A 19,586-nucleotide genomic window follows, 5' to 3' on the forward strand; every position below is an offset into this window, starting at 1 on the left:
AGAGGGCCTGGGAGTGTGCTTGGAAACCGAGGACATACCACATGTTTGGAAGCTTCTAGATGAGAGCCTAGAATAACTCCCACATGAAAGCAGAAAGACAATGTCCCTGCGGGATTCGCCTCCCTTTGCCCCACCTCTACTCTGTTGCAGAGTCCCCTGGAAAAACATCCGGGATGACCTGGGATTGGTACCCGCCGAGCCCCCTGCCAGTGGTGTGCAGTCCTGGGAAGCCATTTCAACCACGGGGCTCAGAGGGTTCCAAGGCTCCTGGTGAAAACTGACCGGGACAGGCATCTGAAAATGCTCTCGGGACGTGAAGGGGCTCACAACCGTACGGGGACGCTATTCTAAGGTAAAAAATGCAGGCACATGGGGGGTTGAAGATGAAAGAAGGCCTGCTATGCCCCAGGTTTGGCTGCTAAGAAACCTCAGGAACAAAGTGGGTAGCATTCATCCAGCAGGGGGGCCAAGGCTGGTGGTGGCCCAGCGGCTGCCGGAGAGACTCCAGGGACCCAAGGAGGTGTGAGAACGGCTTATCGGGCACAAGAGCTCTTTCTGGACGACCCAGAGCCTGATCTTCCTGCTCCTTCTCTTGTCTCCAATGCCCACCTGGATTTTGTTGTATTTTTTCACCTGGTTCCCTCCCTGCTACTTATCCGAATGCCCCTGACCCTTCACAAGCCAGGGTCCCTTCGAGCCCCATTCCCCTCAAGAAGCCTTTGCTGCTCATTCAGCCAGCAAACCTTTGATGAGCACCTACTTTACCAGGAGTTGCCGGCAGTAGGGCAGAAATAAAGCTGGCTGGTTTTTGTCCTGGTGTACCCTGCGGCCTGAAACAGGAGACAAGCAGGAAAACCAATACCTGCCGATCATCGTGACCCTGAGTCCAGGGGAAGCCATGGTGCTTTGTGCCACCTGCCTCAGGGGCCAGGGGACTTTCAGACAGAAAGAGACACAGCCTGGAACGGAAGTCCTACAGAATTCTCAAGAGAAGTGGGGGACAGAACGAGTGTTGGTTGAGGGCTTATTCTGTGTCACCCCCTGGACGAGTGGTTGTAAATCCTCTCAGGTAATCTCACAAATACAGCTGAGGAAAGGGGCTCTGGGGGACACACAGTCCTGTCCTCCCTCTGCCCCCAGGAGGGCCTCCAGAGGCCACTCTCTCACCCCGTGGCCTTGCCTGGCTCTGCTCACTCATGGGCCCGCAACCCATCCTTTACCTGCACATGCTGTCTGCTCTGCCATCAGATGTGGGAGCCGTGTGCCCACCTGGAGAGCCCACTGGGCAGCTGCAGAAGAGGAAAGCTCAAAGAAGAGCTAGCCAGGGTGGCTCAGAAGGGTGGGTTCAAGCCTCCTGCTGCCGGCCGAGGAGTGCCTGCCACCCCGGTGAAGCACAGGACCCAAGGAGGTGATAGGTGATCCAGGGGACAGCAGCCTCGGTTGCTTGGAAGGGGTGGGTGTCTGGCGTCTGGGCCAACTTGGAGGGCCTGGAGCCAGGTGGTGGTAGCCCTTGAGAGCAACCATAGCAAGAAGAAGAAAAAAGGAGGGAAGGAGAGATGGGAAGTGTTGCTGCTCTGTGAGAGGGTCTCTTATCATGGGTCATGGGGCCAGGCGTCCACTTACTCCTTCTCTGGGGAATTGTCATTTCTAAGATCGTGTTTACGTTTCCCAAGAGGAAGAGGGGGCCATTACCCTCCCAGGCTTCCTGATCCCACAGCTGGCCCCACTCCTCAGATCTAAGATGGATGGTCCCTTTTCTTTTACCGTCTTCTTGCTTTGAATTTGACCTTCACATGGACTCAGAGGCCCAGTGGTGGTGGGTCAAGGTGACGCCAGGATTTCAGAGTGGGACTTCTCCCTCCCCTTTGCCCTGACTGCGTCTCATGGAAGCTCCTTCTTGCCCTTGACCATCATTTGTAAAGGACATTCCCCAACCTTTACTGTCAACCAGTAAATTTTTTGTGGATGATCTGCAATTACCCTGTTTATCTATTTACTGATATGTGATTCAGTGAATATCACTAGACTGGATGTCCCATGCAGGCTGGGACCAGTCTTCCTGAAGCCTGGTGCACAGAGGAGCCAAGCATGGGACAGCGCAAGGAGGCCGGGGGGCCTGCTCTGCGTCCAGAGCTCCTTCTAGTACACCTGACTCCTTTTCCGGTGGGTTCCATCAGGGCAGAAGACATCATGACAACCCACAGGCACTCTTCTCTGTAGAATCTGAAATAAATTTCCTCAGCTCTTTAGAACCACGGCTACCCCCTGCTCCTGTCCCAGCAGGCTCACGAAGCCGGCATGGATCAAGCTGCCCTCAACAACTTCCCGTCCCTGTAACACTCGAAGGCATCTCCCATGGGTGCATCCCAACTTCACATTTCACTATTTATTATCTTGAAACGTCCTCTACTTTCATCACAGGCAGGTGTCTTGCTTTTCTAACTCCATCGGCCAGCAGGGCCAGAGTTTTATCCTCACACAAAACCTCCAGGGTGCAGAAGGCGTTCTGGAAACAGTAATGAAGAAAGTCCCCGACTTCTAATGAGAGCAGTCAGCCTCCTTTATGAGGGTCTCATTCCAGTGGAGGCCACTCTTCTCCCACCAAATGGGCTGTCAAAGCTAGCGACGTTGGCCGTTCCCCAGCCCCGCCTCCCTGAGTCACCGCAGAGCCCCATCTTACAACTCCCAGAACAGGTGAGTCAGCCTGCCCAGGACAACACAGCAAAGTGCCCAGCTGTGACTCCTGGCCCCTTCACTCACTCTGTTCCTGCCCTTCCAGGTTGGCCATGCCCATGGCAGTTTCTTTTAGTTCTGAAGGTGGCAATCTACAAATGCTTTATTAGCAGAAGGAAACAAACAAGCTTGAGGCATGGGTGTGTGTGTGGGGGGGAAATCCTCCTTTCCCCTCAAGGGCATCATTAGACCAGGAAGGCAGGTTAAAACTGGATGAGAGTAGACCCCAGGGCATCAAGCAGGTTGGAATCCAACAAACGTGATCTGCGTCTGGGCAGTATAAGCAGCCAGACCTTGAACTCCTCTTACTTCTCTAGAGCTGCCTGGAGTTGGGCAGGTGCGAGGCCACGCGATATGCAGCGCTGCTCCACCTCAGGAAACTGGACACTGTGGCCCAATTCCAGGATAGTGGCAAATGTCACATCTGCTGGTCTCTGGGGCCTAGATGTTGCCCCTTGTCACCTAGAAGTGAAGCCCTTCAGCCCCTAATTGCTTCCCCTTCCCGGGTCCAGGAGTGGGACAGGACCTACAAAGGAAAAATGTCTGAATACCTCCCCCTCCCTTAACATAAGATTCCTTTTATTCCACAGCAGTCCGGAGAGCTCAACGGGAGCCAAGCATGGGGGTGTGTGTGGGGGGCACACAGGGTCCTTGGCTTCCCACTGGGGAGGGAGAGACCAAGGGGCTGCCTGAACAGGGAACAGATGGCACAGCTCCTGAGGTGGGATGTGGGAGAGCCTGGGGCGGGCGCTGAGCCAGACACTGTCGGTTCCATTAGTTCTGTGACCTCAGGGGAGTTGCTTGACTCCTGCGTGCCTCACCTGAAATGGGGATAATAATAGGACCTACCTCATAGGGAGATACTCGGTATGAAATGGATTAAAACTGAATACACATCTTTGTTTTCATGCACAGCTCCCTTCTAGGCTCCATCGGACATGGGCACCTGGCCTTTGGGTCCCTCCTGCCACCTCCCCTGTGCTGCCCAGTTCACTTCCTGGGCAGCTCTTCTCTACCAGCTGGGAGAACTACACCAGCCCCTGTCATCCCGAGCCTAAAGGCCCTGCTTTCCTCCCCTCTGCCTGGATCTGGGAGCAGGACTGGATGTTTGGGCCAGCCAGCCTTCTCATCTCCCTCTCCCCCTCCAACCTTCTCTCTGGGTAGAGGTTAAGTGAGCAATGCATTACTTAGGCCCTATGCAAATTAAAGTTGAGACTCCTCCTTGTAGGAGATTCCCAGCCTGCAAGCACTTCTCTTCAGGGAGTTCAAAATCACCTCCCCTCCTCAGTGGAAGGCACTGTGCCTAATGGTGTCTAATGACATCCAATGGCATTAGACTGTGGAGTCAGTGCTGAATGCACTTAGGAAAATGCAATGTTCGTAGCACGTCACAACCTTACTGGATGGGCTGAGCTCTGGCTACATTAGTATTCTTTCTCCACCTATAGGTTTAAAGGTAAATTAGGGGGCGCCCGGGTGGCTCAGTCAGTTGAGTGTCTGCCTTTGGCTCAGATCATGATCCCAGAGTCCTGGGATTGAGTCCCGCATCGGGCTCCCTGCTCGGGGCATCTGCTTCTTCCTCTCCCTCTGCTGCTCCCCATGCTTGTGCTCTCTATCAGATAAATAAATACAAATCTTTTTACAAAATAAAGCTCAATTAGACTCCAAGTGGCACTAAGTGAGCAGTGGGCTAGGCCAGTTCAGGGTCAGGCGAGCCTGGGAGCTGGAGACAGAGGGAGGCCAGGCATGAATGGGCAGGGCTGCTTTCTCCTCTTCTGGGGTGAGAAAGCCCACTCATAAGCAGGATGATGGCCCACAGGGAGCAGAAGCAACATTACAGCATTGTCCTCCACCCAAGTCAGAGCCTAGCACTTAGGTAGGTGGATCTGGGGAGCTTAGGTGACTGAGGTGCCAGGCAGGCTGTGACTGTGATTTGGGGACAGGATGGCCAGCACAGCAGTCTAGAAGCAGACCTGACTGGATGCAACGCCATCTCAAGACTGATCTGGGGCCTGGCACCTCCCCAGCGAAGTCACCCACTGCAGGGAGGGTCCTGCAGGACCAAGCTGTGCCTCCATGTGGCCACAAAGGCCCACGGTCGCTAGTTTTAGGGCTCTGGAAGCAACAGCAGACAAGGTTTTGAGAAGAATCAGAACTACATCTGCTTGAAAGTGAAGAGTTTTCTGTTTGACCTTGAAGCAGAAAAGAACTTTTTTGAGTGTCTCTGATGTGCTAGCCACATTCCATTTGCTTCATCCTTACATTTCACCACAAATCTACACCGGAGGGGCAAGCATGCCCTCTTTAAATACCACCTCTCCTATGCCCAGAGGAGCTGAGCAACCTGCCCAAGGTCACACTGCAGTAAGTCACCTAGAATCTGAAGAGCAAATCAAAGCTCCTGCTTTAACATTATGCCACTTCTTGAAATGCGCAGAGATGCTAATGATGCTCTTTCTCTTCACTTTGTGAAGGCCCTGTCACCTTACTCCCCATGTTTCCTGGAGCTCCCAAGGTATTTTGCGCACCTGGAAGGTCCTTCCCTGATAACCAAGCCCAGAGTCCTGCTACTGCTGCTCAAGAAACAAGCTTTACCTGAGTTTCCCACAACAGCAGCTAAACGTTCTTTCCTAAGCTCTCGCTCCTCCACTGGGGATATTTTCTATTTCGAAATGGTTGAAATTATGCTATGACAATTTCATCTCTTATTCAAGATGAAAAATTTTTTTTCATATCAGCAATGAAAATGGTCTATTGTTCTTCATTTTTGTTGTTTTTGTTGTTGTTGTTGTTGTTGTTAAACTGGGAAATCTTCACATCAGAGCTAAGCAGCTGAAACATGTTTTACTCTAATACCCTGGCATTTTTCAACTTTTGGTACCTTGCGGTTGTTTCTCTAGTATTGTGACCTGTTGATGCTTCTGTTAAAAGGCAGACCGGGAGACCAGGCTCCTCATGGTGACCGTCCCAGAGAGGCCCCTCCTTCAGGCCCCCATCCCATCACCTCCAGTTCCTCTGCTTCCAGATGACCCAACCCACCCTGCACTGAGCAGTGGTTCTCCAAGTGGGGTATCTGGACTGTAGCATCAGCAGCACCCAGAGACCTGTTAGAAATGCAAGTTCTCTGGGGCACCTGGGTGGCTCAGTCGGTTAAGCATCTGCCTTCGGCTCAGGTCATGATCCCGGGGTCCTGGGATCGAGTCTCGCATCGGGCTCCTTGCTCAATGGGGAGCCTGCTTCTCCCTCTGCCTGCTGCTTCCCCTGCTTGTGCTTGCTCTCTCCCGCTGACAAATAAATAAATAAAATCTTAAAAAAAAAAAAGAAAAGAAATGCAAGTTCTCTGGCTCCACCTGGACTTGCTGAATCAAAACCCCTGGGCATGCTGCCCAGCAATCTGGGTTTTCACAAGCCCTCCAAGTGGAGAACCACTGAGCTGGAGGCTAGACAGAACCTGGGAATGACCTCCCCCAACAATCCTCTCCTCTCTTTCTTTGCTTGCAGTCTCAGGAGCTCATTCTTTCTTGTTTCCCAAAAGACCCACTTTCTGCAATTATCCCTTCACTCCCCCATTCCTGCAAGCTCTTCCTCTCTACTTTTTCCTCCCAGCTTGTTTCAAACTTACTCAGGAGTCCTCTTCTTGAAAAAGCATCTTTTGCATGACCTCCTGTCCCAAACATTCAACTCCTTCTCTTCCTTCCTACCTATGTTACCTTGGCAACTTACCTTTTTGAGCATCACAGTCTCTAGGAGTAACAGTACCTATTAAACAAGCTGGTTCTAAGAGTTTAATGAAATAACATTAGTAGAAGGATGTGCTATGAGGGTTAATTCTAAGAGGCCTGGAATTAGCTTGAGCTGCTTTGCTGAAGTAAGAGATGTGCCTGGTCAAAATATAAAATGTGACTAATATTGCTGTCTTTTACTCATGGAGCCCAAGTGAGTTCAGGGTAGGCTGTGCTAGTTTGTTAGTATCATTTATTGATAATAATGAAACTAATGGCTTGTATTAGTTTCAGTGTGAGGATGGGGTGTGTAGGATAGGGAGGGGGAGAGGGCTCCGATATTGGGGCTGGTCTTTTAGTGATAATGTGCTTACATGACCACTAGGGTATAAGAAGCTCCAGCTAAACTTCTTTTGGGCTGTTTAGTTTGGGTAGGTTGGTGGTTCAGGGAAAGTACATCTGGTATACCCATGCAGAAGGAGGACAACTGCAGGGGGCCTGTGTAGACCTTGGCCTCTCCAAACCCCTTGCTGATAGGCAGTCTTTGGCTATGATGTAGGTCCTTACCTCTGTGTTTTTTGCTGTATCATATCCTTTCTCAGCAATAAACTGTAGATTCATAAGCATTGCCATTTGGAGCCCTGCTAATCTTCTTTAGCAACAGAACCCTATCTGGCTGCCACTATTACTATAGGCAACATTACGGCTATCTTTCCTTCTGCACTGTTTTCAAACACAATTCCTTGCTGAACTGCTCACAAGAATTGTTGGCCCTTGGTTTCTTCATCACTTACTCCATTCTATGCACTCCCCTATCCTCTACCTAAATCTGGATCCCATCCTTACTACCCAGTTGAAATCACAGTCACAAACGTCACCACCAAGTCATGGCCCTTTCAGCTCTTAGTTAACACAGCTGGCCGCAACTACTCTCTTGGACTATTCTTTATACTTGATACCATCATTCTTTATGATCTGATTATTCCTCCTCTTCCCACCACTTTAGTTTGTCTCACTAATTCCTTTTTCTGACAAACTATGGGTATTCTCCTAGATCTATCCTTGGCTCAGCTCTTTCCTTCAGATAACTGATCATACTTATTCAATGTTCATAACCACCTATGTTCAGATGGCCCCCAAGTCTCTCTCTCTAGTCTTGCCTTTTCTACCCTTTGGTCCACAACTCCCTGATGGTATGTTCACATGAACATCTCACCGGTACCTCAAAGTCATTATAATCTATCTTCCTTGAAAAGCTCCCTGTTCACCATGTCAATCAAGACTTAAATATTAGATTCTCCCTCAACTTTTCCCTCTTTATTTCAGTGGGTCCTTTACGTGTCTTTCTCTGTGAGTCAGTCTTTCTTTCTTTTTCTCCCTTTTTCTCCATGTCTCTCACCCCTCCTTTCTTCTCCCCAGCTCCAGCAATCACACAATCCTGACACTGATAGAAAATGCCCTTCTGCTTCCCCTGTCCGTTTTCTTGATGCCACCATCACTGGGTTGCCTGGCTTCATGCAGTGGTGTAACAGGATGGCTTGAAGACTCTCCTCTGACTCAAAAGTATGATGAGAAAGAGAATATCTGCATCACAGTGTCAAAGTATCTCCCACAAGGTATTTATTAATTACAAATGGTAACTTTGCATTACAGAAACTTCGCAGAAAAAACCTTAATCAAGTGATGGAGGTTAATGAAATAAGCTGAATATTTATTTGTGTTCCCCCTCCAAAAATCATGTTGCAACTCTAAGCCCCCAATGTGATAGTGTTAGGATGAGGGGCCTTTGGGTGGTGCTTAGGTCATGAGGGTGGAGCTCTCATGAATGGGGTTAGTTAGAGCCATTATAAAAGAGACCCCAGAGAGCTCTCTTGTTCTCTTTCTGTTATGTGAGGATCTTAGGAGAAGTGGGCAATCTGCAATATTCCTCAGGAATACAGATGCAAAATCCTTAAGAAATATTAGCCAATAGGTGGCGCCTGGGTGGCTCAGTCGTTGAGCGTCTGCCTTCGGCTCAGGTCATGATCCCGGGTCCTGGGATCGAGCCCCGCATCGGGCTCCCTGCTCCGCGGGGAGCCTGCTTCTCCCTCTCCCACTCCCCCTGCTTGTGTTCCCTCTCTCGCTGTGTCTCTGTCAAATAAATAAATAAAATCTTTAAAAAAAAAAAAAAAAGAAATATTAGCCAATAGAATTCGGCATATATAAAAATAATTATACACCACGACCAAGCAGAGTTTATTTTAGGAATTCAAGGCTGGTTCAAAATCTGAAAATCAATTAGTATAATCCACCATATTAACAGACTAAGAAGAAAAATCACATGATAATATCAACTGATACATAAAAAACAATTTTTGACAAAATTCATCCCCTTTTCCTGACAAAAATTCTCATAGAAATAGGAATAGAAGGGAACTTCCTCAGCTTAAAGAGCATCTACAAAAATCTACAGCTAATGTTATACTTAATGTTATACTTAGTGGTGAAAGTTGCAATGCTTTCCTCCTAAGATTGGGAACAAGACAATGATGTCTGCTTTCATCACTCTCATTTAATGTTGGTGTGATGTTCCAGCCAATGCAATAAGGTAAGGGAAGGAAATAAATGATATACAGATTGGAAAGAAAGAAACAAAAATGTTGCTATTTCCAGAGGACATGATGTTCTATGTAGAAAATCCCAAGGAATCTACAAAAACTCCAAGTACTAATAAGTGAGCACAGCAAGGTCACATGACAAAAGATCAACACACAAAAACCCATGTATAGGTTTAACTCTATGTTAGCAATAAACATGTAGACACTGAAATTAAAAATACAGTATCATTTATAATCACTCATTAAGGAAATGAATACTTAGTTGTAAATCTTAGTATAGGACTCATATTCTGAACACTACAAAACACTGATGAAAGAAATCAAAGATTTAAATAAATGAAGAAACATAATGTGTCCATGCATTGGAAGACTCAAAATACTAATGGTGCTAAAATTCCTCAAATTGATATACAGATTTAATGAAATTCCTGTCAAAACCCAGCAAGATTTTTTGTAGACATAGACAAGATCAATGTAATACACTTACAGGGGAAGGCAGTGGCAGTGGAATAAGAATAGTTAAAATGATTTTGAAAAAAAAAGAATCCAGAGGGAGAGATCAATCTACCCAATATTAAGGCTTACCACATAGCTACGGTAATCAGACTGTGGCATAAGTGGAGGGCTAAACATGCAGATCAATGGAAAAGAACCCAGAACCCAGAAGCAGAGCCACACAGATATGCCCAATTGATTTTTATGATGGATAATTCAACACCCAGTGGTTATTCTTTCCCTTTCCATCAGAGCTCTAGTGTCTGATTTCTAGAAGGAAATTACTTCCTTCTTAGACTTCTTTGCTCTGACCAATGAGAACAACCCTTCAGACATGATTTGGCCCACAGGATAGAGAAGCTCAATGCCTTGATTAATTGAGACCCATTTTGTCCCATTCTAGTTTCTGCACCTTCAGAAACTCATATGAAGTTACTAGTTAAGCAACGGCTTTTGCTTCTGCTTAAACAGCTGTTTTTTTGTTTGCTTTTTTGATTTTTACCTTTCGATGTAAACTCACCATTCCATTTCTTTTTTTTTTTTAAGATTTTATTTATTTATTTGACAGACAAAGAGACAGTAAGAGAGGGAACACAAGCAGGGGGAGTGGGAGAGGGAGAAGCAGGCTTCCCGCTGAGCAGGGAGCCCGATGCGGGGCTTGGCCCCAGGGCCGTGGGATCATGACCTGAGCCGAAGGCAGACGCTCAATGACTGAGCCACCCAGGTGCCCCTCACCATTCCATTTCATCAGTACTAATTTTCATTGTGTTAGATTGGGCACACCACAATTCCCGCCTATCAGAAGTCATCTTAACTCCTTTTGGCTCCCAGTTACCTGCTTCCCTGTGTATGTTTGCCAATTCCTGTCCCTATAGCATTTTAAAATGGCTAGACAGGAAGGAAGGCATAGCCTTTTAACAAACTACTAAAGACCAATTTCTAGGCTTAACTAAACGACTAACAGATAATGTGTTCTTTGTTTATAGTAATTGACAATGGTGAATCCTATCTCATTAAATTGACATCCAGGCTACATTTTTCCATTGTTATTATAGGACTGTCATGATGAATTTATAAGCACAGTATTACAGCTTGAAGGGGCCTGCGAAATAATCTAAAATCCAACATCCTCATTTTATAAATGGAAAAAAACAGATTCAGAAGTGAACTGACTTCTCCAAGATTAACAACAGGTAACTAACAGCTTAGTGATTTGGATCCAAATATTCTGATTAAAATATGGTTCTTTGTGTTTTTAACCATTACATTATGCTTCCTCTTTATCAAATGAATTACCAAAAATCAGATGTTTGATGTCTCTGGTCCTCCCCTACAAAATCTCCATCCAGGAAGAAAGGGAGGTAGAGCCTAGCTGGGCGCTACCAACAGCACTTCAAGCTGTGACTGTTCACCAGATGCCCTCTTTTCTTCTAGTCCCCTGTCCCAGAATAGTATGTAATATGGACATTACTGCCATAATTTGCAGAATCAAGTTTCTATCCCTCCTCTTAAAACTCCTAAAAAGTTTTTATGTGCAATATAAAAAAAAACCAAAAAACAAAAAACTGAACTAATTGAAAAACAGAGCAGATTAATGGTTGTCAGAGGTGGGGGTGGGAGGTGGACAAGATGGGTGAAGGGGGTCAAAGGGTACAAATTTCCAGTTGTAAGATAAATAAGTTCTGGGGATCTAATGTACAGCATGATGACTACAGTTAACAACACTGTATTGTATATTTGAAAACTGCTATAAGAAGGTAGATCTTAGAAGTTCTCCTCACAGGAAAAAAATGTGTAACTATGTAAGGCGATAGATGTTAACTTTGTGCTAACGATTTCTTTCTCTCTGTACATATCAAATCCTCATGTCGTACACCTAAAACTAATATAATGTTATGTATCAGTTATATCTCCAAAAAACTGACAAAAAGGGTTTATGAAAATTCTTGGGGGTACTATCAGAGAAAAATCTCCTGGATATATTGTTGATTTTATACATGAATTTTGCAACACATCTGTAATCAGCACCTGGTTTTTGGGATAGTCTACTTTATCTTCTATTTCTATACATGGTGTGGGGAAATGACCTACTAATTTTCTTCCTGATTTATACTAAATGATGCTAACAATTTATTAAACACTGTTTTCCCACTGGATTACATGTGAGAGCATGAGGTCTGGTTTGCCATATGGCACCCAACTGCCTCATCCTGAGTTAGTACCAAGGCATGCCGTGCACCTCGCATGTCAAATTTTTATTCAAGACAGTATGGAATGCGCCTTCTACTTCTGAAATATTATTTCAAAGAATTGTGATATTTGTTTAAAAATTGTAAGTTCTAAATAAATGACAGCATATGCATAAAGTAGAACATATAAAGACACTGAATTACATTCCTGAAATTTTAAATGCCATAGGGAAATACTTAGTGACTAAAAAAATCAAGAGAAAACCACATATATGGCATTGCCTTAAAAATGTAAAAAATGCATTTATTAAAAAAACCAAAAGAAATTATGGTAACATATTATAATATAGCCAAATCTGCCAATCGATTTCTATATCATTCTGGGATTCCTGTCTGACTTTAGAAGGCCTCCTTGGGCAGTCTGCTAAACTTTCGCTAATATTTGTATAATCTGACTTTTTACCCTACATTTAGATTTAAAATTCATCTGGAATTTACTCATCTACATGGCATATTGTTGGCATCTAATTCTATTTTCTTCCAACATCATTGATTAAGACAATATTTATTTAATAAGATAACTTTTCCTGCTGAGTTATAGTACATCTATACTTCAATCTGCTTGTATAATTCCAGTGATTTTTATTTATTTTTTTTATTGTGGTGCCAGTGCTTTATTCTTTTGTCTGGTATAGCTATGACATACTTTAAGTATATAACATAAGTCCCTCTTGCTATTCTTTTCCAAGCATTTCTTGCTAATATTTGTGAATTTGGGCTCAGTAAAAACAAAAATCTAGGGTACTGATCAAAGCTGTATATTATATATTAATTTCAAAAGGATTGATGTCTTCAAATTTTGTTTTCTTATCCATAAGCAAGTATATCTCTTATTATGTAGATTTTTAAGTCCTTTAATTAAAAATTCATACTTCTCACGCTTCTTGTTTTTAGTATGCATTCCTATAGCAAAATGCAAATAAAATATGTACAAAGTAGAAAAGAGATTGGGAAAAATTAAACAGACTTCCTAATGTACAAAAACCTTACACAGATAATAGAGAACAATAGTCAGAGGACAGTAGGCAAAAGCCATTCTTGTAAAAGAGGGATGGAGGACAGCTGATAAGGGTAAGAGGGTATGCACCACCTACCACACATCACAAGCAATGAAGGAAACGCAAGGCAAAACAAAGTACTTTTTTTTTCTGATGAGATTTGTAAAACTTAAAAAGAATCTCAAACACCCAGTGGTGGCGGAGATGTGCACTTCACACATGACTGATGGAAGTGTAAATTGAAAAAGAACGTGCCAGCATATACTAAGCATCAAAATGCACATGCCCTTTGAATCACACTTTTAAGATTTTATCCAACAGAAGTTAAGAGTTCTAGTACAGCAAAAAAAAACTATATATAATAGGTTCTGCCACCCCCAGCATTATTGTGACAGCAAAAGTCTGAACATTATCCATAGGGGAGTGAGTGTTGGTATAAATTTTGCTATAGCCACACAGTATTGTAATGAGCATGTCATTCTGAAGGTTTACACCTTTCTTCCTTAAATCGTGTTTTCTTGGCAGCTTTCCCCTTTAAGGCTGACTTACACTCAGAATCAAAGAAATCATCCCCCAGCTCTGAGTCTCAAAGGCTGGGTTTTCTTAACTCCTTAGTAAGAGTTTTGTCTTGAAAGCCAGGCTTATTGGAGACAGAGAAAGCAATCAAGTAATTGTCTGAATTCCAATAGTGGAGCTTTCCAAGGCCTTTTGAGGGAAACGTACATCAGCGACTAAAGAGAACTTTATTAACTGTCAGGGACAGGGAGGCCCCAAGACTTCAAGATGAAGGGGTGGAAAGCCCATTGCTTCCAGTGACTCTGGCAGGGAGAAAGTTGGGGGAGGGGCACCAGGAGATACAGGCATCCTGTGCTCTTTCTGGGCCAAAGAACCAGGTGGGGAGGATTGCCAAGAAGATAAAGGAGCAAGTAAAAGCAGCAGTGGGATGGAAATTATATTATACTTTGATCTTTTTTTGTGATTATGGGAGAAGATCTGTCTGAATCTAAGCAGAATGCAGCAGTATAATGGGGTTTTGCAGAAAGACATTTATAAGAGAGAGAGTGAAGGGAAGGGGGAGACAGGGAGAAAGAATGAGGGGAAAGAGGGAAAGAGAGAGACACAGAGGAGGAGACAGAGGGAGGGAGGGAGGGGTGGGGGGAGGAAGGGAGACAGAAGCTAAAGGAGAGAGTATGGACTGATACATGAATACATATTCATTTATAATAAATACAAGGAATGAAAATGTTATCCGTCATAAGCTTTTGAGTGACAGGATTATAGATAACTGGTACCATCTTTGCTCTTTTATGTGTTTTCTGAATTCTCCCTAATATAGTCATATACCACTTTTGTGATCAGAAAAACATAGACATTAAAACAAACAAAAAGGCATTAAGGCATTTAAATCATTTTGCTATTCATCACAGAGAAGTCGTTTTTTTTTTTCCTAGTCAGGCTACAACCAAACTAGCTGAATGATTCCAAACCTAAATCCACAACTGAATGTGTGCCCCAGGTACATATCTTGAAAAACTAGTACCTGCAAATGAAGTGCCAAGACTTGAATTTTATTAAGCTGCACTGTCATGGGAATATATATGCCTGAAAAGTGGGATCTGGCTCTCAGAGAAGCAGATTCCCGCCGCAGGCCTGTCCTCCCACCATCATGTTTGGTGTCTATGGATTGGCCTCCAGCAATGCACGGTGGTGCAGAGAGGTAAGAGCAAGTCCTCAGGCTGGGGGGAGACTAGAGGGAGAAATCAGAGGACAAGACTAACATCTGGGCAGTAACAAAGAAAGGAGCACCTTCCCCAGTTTGTGGTTCAGGGCCCCAAGATGCTCACCTGTTCTGGGAGGTAACACTATAGAAAATCACTGGGTTTACTTCTTGGGCTGTGGAGCCAGCGCCCCTGTCTTGCTAACAGTGGGCTGTTCTGGCTGTGGCCTTGTAAACACTGAGTAAGAGAAACACAAACATGAAGAATGCGTAGTTATCCTTGTAAAATCCTTTGTTTACTTCTTTGATCTAATCAACATGGGGAAATAGGGCTTCAAATGAGAAACCTTGAAGATGAAAAAGGACCTCAAATGTGGACACTTGACCATCATACTTGCTCCAGAGTACTGGTTAGCAAGTGAAGTCCTCAGTGTCAGAACAACAGAGTATCGATTACAATGATATGGCTGCCCTTGAATACAGCCAGCCCGTAAGGATGAAATAAGATAATTTAACAAAGCGAGATTCCAGTTCCAGGAAAAGATGAAATAGACAAACTTTCACCTATTCTTATTACTAGAAACAGCTTAAAACTGGGTTTTCTATACTAAAACAAATAATCAGACAAAAGCAATAAATAAATCTAGGAATTCTGAAAGGTAGAGAGTAAAAGGCAGACTGGCTAGGGACTCTGGGGCCTGGAAAACAACACAATGGTGAGGTCCCTGGGTTTCCTTTAGACTGGATGCTGGGCAAGCAAGCAACTTGGCTATGCCAATGGACACTCTAAAAAGCAGCCTGCTCTCTCTGGCCAAAGGACAAGAAAGAGGCAGCCTAGCAGGATGGAAAAATTTTAGGCAATGACCACACTACACTAACCAAATACCATGGAAAAAAACTGTGACTCTACCTCACCCCTCAGTGGGGAGCCTAGACTTCCACCCTTGTTGGGCTGAAATGAGACACCCCTATCTCCCCAACAAGGGTGGTGTCAGAGAAAGTCGAGAGGCAGGCCTTTCATCCTTGTTTGGTGGTAAGAAGACCTTCTCTACCTACACTGTCAGCAGTAGCTATATGGGGAGGCTGAAATCCCATCCCCATCCAAAAGTAACAAAGCATTCTTCTCTTCTCTACCTAAGTACTGTCTGTAGAGACCAAGTGGGTAACAGTATGAGGGATTTCCCCCTCCTTGAAGCCAGGGGAGTAGCAGCTGAAGCCCAGTGGGAAGCCTGGACTTCCACCTCACCCCAGAAGTTACAAGGTGTCCCTCCTCACTTCCCTAGGGTGTCCATGGAGGTGGAATGGGGAAGTTGGTCTTCCATCCCCACCTGGAAATAACGAGGTGGCACACTCCTTCCTCTGCCACCCTGTTGTCCAAGGAAGACTGCTAAAACAGAAATTTTAAATAGGATTCAGAATCTCATAACAATATGCACGGTATAACTGAAAATCACTCATCACACAAAGAACCAGGAAAATCTCAACTTGAATGAGAAGAGACAGTCAATGGATGCCAACATCTATGTGACACAGATGGTGGGATTTTCTGACAGAGGTTTTAAAGCAAATATACAAATGCTTCAACAAGCAATTACAAGTATGCTTGAAACAAATGAGAAAATAGAAAGTCTCAGCAAACAAACAGAAGATATAAAGAAGAACCAATGGAAATTTAGAACTGAAAAAAATACAATAACCTAAATGAAAAACTTACTGGATAGGCTCAACAGCAAAATTAATAGGACAGAGAAAAGAATCATTGAACTTAAAGAAAGAACAATAGAAATTACCCAATCTGAACAACAGAGAAAATAGAAAAAAATTAAGTGAGGCTCAGGGACTTGTGCATATAGCAAAAGACATAAAATTTGCATCCTCAAAGTCTCAGAAGGAGAGGAGAAAGAATCTGGGGCTGAAAAAGTGTTTGGAGAAATAATGCCTTAAAGTTTCCCAAATTAGGCAAAACACACAAACCTACAGATTCAAGAACCTGAGCAAACGGGAAACATTATAAATCCAAAAAAAAAAAAAAAAAAAAATCTATGCCAAACACAAAATAATCAAACTCCTGGAAAAAAAAAAAATCTTGAAAGCAGAGTGAGACAAATGACATCTTACTTAGAGTGAAAAAACAATTTAAGTGACAACGGATTTATCAGAAACCATAAAGACTAGAAGGAAGTAGAATAACATTTGTCAAGTGCTCAAAGAAAAGAACTGTCAACAGTTCTATATCGTGCAAACATACCCATCCGGATGAAGGGGAAATTAGGACATACTCAGATGAATAAAATCTAAGAAAATTTGTCGCTAGGAGACCTACCTTAAAAGAATGACTAAGGAATTTCTTAAAATGGAAAAGAAATCAACAATACCAACAACAACAACACCCCCCCCCCCAGCTTACAACATCAGGAAGGAAGGAAAAAACAATGGAAAGAGTAAAAATTTGAGTGATATATTTTCCTTCTTTTCTAAATTATATTCAGTGTTTGAAGCAAAAATTATAACTTTGATGTGATGATTCTTAAAGTACCACATAGAGGAAATATTTAAAATAAGTATAAATAGGAGAGGGTAAGGGACTTAAAAGGAGGTAAAGTATCTATATTTTATTCAAATTGGTAAAATATCAACACCAGTATACACACAATGTAATACGTGGAGAAATTACTAAAAAACCAAAGAACTGACTCATACTGTGTGTTCTATAACCACAGTGGAATCAAAATTGGAAGTCAGTAACAGAAAAAAAATTTAAAAAGCCTTTGAATACTTGGAAACTGAACAACAGACTTCTAAATAATCAATAGGTTAAAGAGGAAGTCTCAAGAGAAATAAAAAAAATATACTGAATTGAAAGAAAATAAAAATACAACATAACAAAATTTTTAAGACACAGCTAAAGTACTACTAAAAGGTAAATTGTTACAGCACTAAGAGTAAAGCCTCTAATCAATAATCTAAGCTCCCACTTAATGAAACTAGCAACGTAAACACACAGCCAGCAAAAGGGAGAAAATAATAAAGAGTAGAAATCAATAAAATCGAAAAGAGCAAAACAATAGAGAAAAATCAATAAAACAAAAAGCTGGTTCTTTGAAACCATCAATAAAATCGACAAACCTGTAGCAAAACTGACAAAGAAAAGACACAAATTACCTATAATGAGAATGAAACAGGATATTGCTACAGATTCTCAGACACCAAATATTACAAACAACTGTATACACATAAGCTTGGTCACTTAGATGAAATGGACCAATCCCTTGAAAAGCACAAACTACTACAACTCACTCAACATGAAATAGATAATATGAATATCCCCCTAACTATTAAAGAAATTTAATTTACAATTTCAAATCTTCCTAAAGAGGAATATCCAGGATCACACTGTTTCTGAAGAATTTTGAAAAATACAGCCACATGCTTAAAAAGAACGCCAATTCTATACAAGCTCTTCCAGAAAACAGAAAAGTAACACTTCTCAATTAAATTAATAAGCCCAGCATTATCTTAATACCAAAATCTAAGAAATATACTATATAAAAAGTAAATAATATTCTTAACAAATATAAACACAAATATTATTTATATATCATAAATAATATATAAATAAGTATGATAAATAATAAACCCTACTTGGTCATGGTATAAAAAATACATATGTGTATGTATGAAATTATATACATATAAAACCAAGTCAGATTTACTCCAGGGATGCAAGTATGATTCAATATTTAAAAATTTATCAATGTAATCAATCATATTAACAGGCTAAAGAAGACAAATCACACAATTACATCATTCATGACAAAAACTTTTGGAACATTAGGAATCAAGGGGAATTCCTTCAATGCGATACAGAATTATGCAAAAATACTAGAGCTAACATAGTTAGTGGTGAAGGGCTGAACATTTTCTTTTTTTTTTTAACTTTTTAAAAAAATTTTTTTTTAAGGTTTTACTTATTTGCGAGAGAGAGAATGAGAGACAGAGAGCATGAGAGGGAGGAGGGTCAGAGGGAGAAGCAGACTCCCTGCCGAGCAGGGAGCCCAATGCGGGACTCGATCCCGGGACTTCAGGATCATGACCTGAGCTGAAGGCAGTCACTTAACCAACTGAGCCACCCAGGTGCCCGGGCTGAATGTTTTCTAACTATGATTAGGGTCAAGGCAAGATTTTTCTCTCGCCACTTTATTCAGCATAGTACTGGAAGCCCTAGCCAGAGCAGTAAGACAAGACAAGGAACTAAAAGACATACAGATTGGAAAGGAAGAAATAAGCTGTTCCTATTTGCAGATGACATCACCGTCTACATAGAAAATCCCCCAAAGAAGCTACAGAAGATTCCCAGCATAGGTCAGTTCAGCAAGGTCACAGGATACAAGATCAATACACAAAAATAAACTGTTACTCCTATATGCTAGCAATGAACCCATGGACACTGAAATTAAAAATACAATACCATTCACAATCACTCAGTAAACAGATGAAATACTTGGGTATAAATCTCACAAAATGTGTACAGGACTTGTATGCTTCAACTGTAAAACACTGATGAAAGAAATAAAAGAAGATCTAAATCAACAGAGAGACATACTGTGTTCAAGGACTGGAAGACTCAACATTGTAAAGATGTCTCCCTAAAATGATGTATAGGTTTAATGTAATTTCTATCAACCCCCAGCAAGATTTTTGTAGATATAGACAATATATTATATAATTGATATGAAAAGACAAAGAAACTAGAAGATCTAAGCAATTTTGGAAAAATAAAAATATTATGGGATTAATCACTCTGCCTGAATTGAAGACTTATTACACAGCTGTAGTTTATTATATGGCTACTAGATCAACAATACAGAAGAGAAAACCCAGAAATAAACATACACAGGTACACCAATTAATTTTTTTTTTGCTTTAGCTGCATTTTTAAACAGCTTTATTGAGATATAATTCACGTACCATACAATTATCCCATTGAAAGTGTGGAATTCAATGATTGTTGTAATATTACGTTATTTTTTTAAATGGTGGAAATAAATACGTAACATAAAATTTGCCATTGTAAC

At 42.5% G+C, this 19,586-nt stretch overlaps 1 protein-coding gene across 2 annotated transcripts in view; it reads right to left on the reverse strand.

Moving 5' to 3' along the window:
• The window catches only part of OTUD7A (OTU deubiquitinase 7A), a 367,779-nt gene that overhangs the window by 186,564 nt on the left and 161,629 nt on the right, over positions 1–19,586 (reverse strand). The window lies entirely within an intron of this gene.

This window comes from Halichoerus grypus, chromosome 8 (genome assembly GCF_964656455.1).
Source record: "Halichoerus grypus chromosome 8, mHalGry1.hap1.1, whole genome shotgun sequence".
Classification (NCBI taxonomy): domain Eukaryota; kingdom Metazoa; phylum Chordata; class Mammalia; order Carnivora; family Phocidae; genus Halichoerus; species Halichoerus grypus.